General features: G+C 43.4%; 1 pseudogene; it reads left to right on the top strand.

The window, feature by feature from the left end:
* Positions 1-4,743: 4,743 nt before the first annotated feature.
* LOC110342522 lies at positions 4,744-5,066 on the top strand (annotated as a pseudogene).

The following is a 5,066-nucleotide window of genomic DNA, read 5'->3' on the forward strand; positions in this document are numbered from 1 at the left end:
TGTAATGTTTACTGAAAACAATTCAGTGCTAAAGCTCTTGATAGGGCTCAGATAAGGGCTTGCTCACTGAAATACCATGACTTTCACACCCCCTATGGCTAGATGCCTCTTCCTGTTTCCCTGCGGTGTCTCCCCGATTCTGGGGCCGGAGATTAAACCACCAGCCAGGAGGGTGAGAAGTCTGGAAAGAATGGTATGTAGATGAATGGCAGAAGTCCTTAAAAAGGGAAGCTCCTTTTTCTTAGACTTCTCCTGAGAGCTCTCTCCTAAGCGAACTGGGGTCTCCTCCTAAGCTGACTTGGGAAGCATAAAGTTTTCTTAAAGCAACCGACCGGTCTCTGTGTCATCTATCCCGACCACCTTGCTACATTCTCGAATGCAGGGCGCACAGCAGGTGCGACAAGAGGCAGGCAGATCTCTGTGAGTTCGAGGCTGGACCGACAGCCTCCAAAACAATACAGAGAAACCCTGTTTTGTAAAAACCAAAAAAAAAAAAAAAAAAGAAAAGAAAAAGAAAAAGAAAAAGAAAGAAAGGGGGAGGTAATGGAGAAATGGAAGGGAGAAGGGGACGAGAAGAGAAGGAGACGGGGAGAGAAGAAGTAGAAGACAAAGGAGGCAGGAAAAGTCCTGTCTGTCCCTGCAGAGGAAGAGCAGCAGGAAAGAGTCCATGGCAATCCCGGTAACCATAAAGTCTGGTTACAGATGATTCAAGGATGAGGTTCTCTGATGACGGACAACCTGCGGGGGGAAGAGACCTCACGCCTAAGACAGGGGTCGCCAGGTCCCCCAAGGATGGGTAAGGGAAGGTGACCCTACTTGATCTAAGACAGGTGTGCCTCATTAGAAAATAAAAAAGGGGGAATTGTGGGAACAAAAGACCTAGGCCAGAGGCCCAGTTCCCCATCAGCCTGGGAGCAGGCAGCTGTAACTGGTGTCTGCCACGCAGAGAAGGGAACACCCTGACCTTGACCTTTCCAATGACTAACCGCCTCTTCCTGACCCACCGCCAACTCCAGTGTCAGGGCATATAACCAGCCAGGGTAAGAATAAAGCGAAGCTTTCTTGAAGCCTTCTTTCACCACCGACTGATCCTGACACCCTCCACAGATTCTCGGCCAGGCTGTGCAGCAGGCACGGCAGAAGTGGGCGAGATTTTTCATTTTAAAGGGTCCTCCACACCTGCGTGCAGGCTACATAGTGATATAGCAGCCACAGACCCCTGGGCTGACCATCGTACTGCCTGAATGCATTCTGCCAGGTGACAGGGGGAAGGCCAGCATAATGCCTGAGTCTTTACAACTTCTTTCAGGACTGGATGATAGTAAAACTCCTTTTAGGAGAGTATAATGTGCAGCAGGGTTAGGACTACGAGTCCCAGGGCATGGGGTGCAGTGACTCTACATGTGTGCTTGCCCATGGCAGCATCTTAGTTTCCAGGGTCAGAGCACAGCTTCGTATACTTAAAATAAAAAAAGACTTAATGTCTTTGCTTGGCTACACTGCTGCCAGACAAAAATGCATACTTGGAGACACCGTCTACATGTTACTTGCTTTTGTGGATAGTTCAAGCACAGCAATGTGTTAGAAAGAGAAAACAACAACCTAGAGATTCCAGAAGAAACGGAAACAATTTGCATATACTTTGGGTGTGTTATACATGTACAGGTTATGTAATATGCAACTTCAAAGTCTTAATTGTAAGTGGGGCAGCTCTTTATGGTGGCTCATGCTTTTAATTCCCACACTCAGGAGGTGAGAGGCAAGTGGATCTCTGGGAGTTCAAGGCCAGCCGAGATTATGCAATGAGATCTTGTCTCAAAAAACAAAACAATTTATTATAAAGAAGACACTATCAAATTGCTTGGGTTGAGTGGGGCATGGCAGGGCACATCTGTAATCCCAGTAGGGGAGAGATGGCTTAGAAGGTAAAGCTGCTTGCCACACAAGTCTGGAAACCTGAGTTCTGATCCATGCTATGCATGTAAAAGTGGAGAGAAAGGACTCCACTAAGTTGTTTTCTGACCTGCACACATGTACCATGCACCCACACACTAATGAGATAAGAATTCTCTGTCTCTCTCATACACACACACACACACACACACACACACACACACACACCTCACACACAATAATAATGGTAAAAGTTTATCTAAAACCCAAAATGATTTTTGGTTTGTTATTGTTTTGACTGTGTTGCTCTGAAACTTGTTCTGTAGGCCAGGCTAGCCTCAAATTTACAGAGATCCGCCTGCCTCTGTCTCCAGAGTGCTGGGATTGAAGGTGAGCGCCATCAACGCCCGGCCAATAAAAACTTTCTAAAATGGGGTCTCACTTGGTAGTCTCAACCGTCCTCACAACCATCTACAATTCAATCTGGTGCCCTCTTTTGGAATGTAGACAGAACACTGTGTATGCCATAAATAAATACACCCCCCCCTTTTTTTTTTTGGTTTTTTGAGGCAGGGTTTCACTGTAAAGTTTTGGAGCCTATCACAGCACTCGCTCTGTAGACAGGCTAGCTTCAAGTTCACAGAGATCCACCTGCCTCTGCCTCCCAAGTGCTGGGACTAAAGGTGTGCACCACCAATGCCTGGCAATAAATAAATCTTAAAAAAAAAAAAGACATGAAAGAGGAGAACCACACTGCATCAAGGGGAAACCAGACTGATAACAGCAGGAATCCCAGATCCACCATATGCTAACCCCACACAAACATCTACTGTCTGCTAATGACCCTGTAGTCATTGTCATAGCTGGGAACAGCAAGAGTTTGAAGGCTTTCTTTGCTTGATAAAGAGAGCTTTCAGCTGGGTTGTGAGGGAACCTTGAAGTTCATAGGTAGAAAACAACCAAAGGAAATTTAAGATCTTGATCTTAGCCAGGCGTTGGTGGCGTACACCTTTAATCCCAGCACTCGGGAGGCAGAGGAAGGTGGATCTCCGTGAGTTCGAGACCAGCCTGGTCTACAGAGCGAGTTCCAGGACAGCCTCCAAAACAATACAGAGAAACCCTGCCTTGAAAAACAAAACAAAACAAAACGTTGATCTTGTAGTTATGATCCTATAGTGCTTTAGTATGGTTTTGGTACTCTGTCAGAGTTGGGCTAATAGCTTATCAGAATTCCATATCAATTACTGTTAAGACTATGAATTTCTGGAGTCTTAACATAACAGTAGCATTCTCTTTGTCAGCACTCAACCCGGTTTATCCCCTGACCTTCCTAACTTTGTGTTTACACACCTTAAGTCACTTCCTTCACATCTCAAGCTTTCATTTTGCTCACATAAACTTTACACCTTAAAACACCTTCTTAGACCCTAAGACATTCTAGATCCTCACATCTTAAGCTTTCCTATCTTTACATAAATGAACTTTAAAGCACCTTTTAAAAAATGGAGGAAAAGACAAAAAAAATGGAACAAATCAAAAAAAAATCCCTTAAAGAAAACCAAGAAAAAGCAATCAAACAAGTGAAGGAAACAATTCAAGACATGAAATCTGAAATAGTGCAATAAAGAAAACACAAACTGAGGGAATTCTGGAAATGAAAAATCTGAGTACATGATCAGGAACCACAAATGCAAGCAAACAACAGAATACAAGAGATGGAAGAGAGAATTCAGGTACTGAAGATACACTAGAGGAAATAGATTCCATTGGTTAGAGGAAATTTTAAATCCAACAAACCCTTAACATAAAACATGCAGGAAATCTGTGACACCATGAAAAGACTGAATCTAAGAATAATATGGATAGAAAAAGTCCAACTCAAAGACACAGAAAATATATTCAAGAAAGTCATAGGAGAAAACTTTCCCAACCTAAAGGACACGCCTGTGAAAGCACAAGAAGCTTACAGAACACCAAATAGACTGAACCAAAAAAGAAAGTTCCCTTGCCACCTAATAATCAAAACAATAAACATACAGAATAAAGAAAGAATATTAAGAGCTGCAAAGTAGAAAGGTCAGGTATTGTATAAAGGCAGACCTATCAGAATTACACCTGACTTCTCAATGGAAACAATGAAAGCCTGAAGGTCCTGGTCAGACTTTATGGAGACACTAAGGGACCATGGATGCCAGCCCAGATACTATACCCATAGCTTTCAATAACCATAGATGGAGAAAAAAAGATATTCCATGACAAGCTGGGCATTGGTGGCACACACCTTTAATCCCAGCACTTGGGAGGCAGAGGCAGGCGGATCTCTGTGAGTTCAAGACCAGCCTGGTCTACAGGAGCTAGTTCCAGAAAGCCTCCAAAGCCACAGAGAAATCCTGTCTCAAAAACAAACAAACAAAAAAACCAAAGATATTCCATGACAAAACCAGATTTAAACAATACCTATCCACAAAACCTAAATCTTCACAAAGTATTAGAAGGAAAACACCAGCCCAAGGAAGTCAGCTACATCCACAAGAACATAGGCAATACATGAGCTTAGGGCAGAAAACACCAAGGAAGGGAATCAGACAAACAAAAACATCACCAACAGCAAAAACAAAAATAACAGGAACTAGTAATCACTGGTCATTAATAGCCATTTATATAAATGGTATCATCTCACCTATAAAAAGACACAGGCTAATAGATCAGATACAAAAACAGAATACATCTTTCTGCTTCATACAAGAAACACACCTCTACTTCACAGGCAGACATTACCTCAGAGTAAAGAGTTGGGAAAAGAGCTCGAATTCTGTGTCCAGTAGGACAAAGGGAGGCGGTGCCACTAGGATGAAGCTGGTGAAATTTCTGATGACGCTGTACCCATTGAATTGAAGAATGGAGCACAAGCCATGGAGCAGGTGTAGACGCCAGCATGAGTACACACCTTAAGGCTGTGAAATCGACTCTGAAAAACAGAGAACCTGACTGTTGGAAACACTGAGAATTCTAGGAAATAACATCCGATATTTTATCCTACCAGACAGCTTGCATCTGGATACATTACCTGTGGATGCTGAACCTAAGGTGAAATCTAAGAAAAGAGAAGTTGCAGGAAGAGGTTGAGAAGAGGGCGTGGTCACCGCACAGGAAGAGGGGGTCCTAGGCGATAA

This window comes from Mesocricetus auratus, unplaced genomic scaffold (genome assembly GCF_017639785.1).
Source record: "Mesocricetus auratus isolate SY011 unplaced genomic scaffold, BCM_Maur_2.0 Super-Scaffold_100022, whole genome shotgun sequence".
In the NCBI taxonomy this organism is placed as follows: domain Eukaryota; kingdom Metazoa; phylum Chordata; class Mammalia; order Rodentia; family Cricetidae; genus Mesocricetus; species Mesocricetus auratus.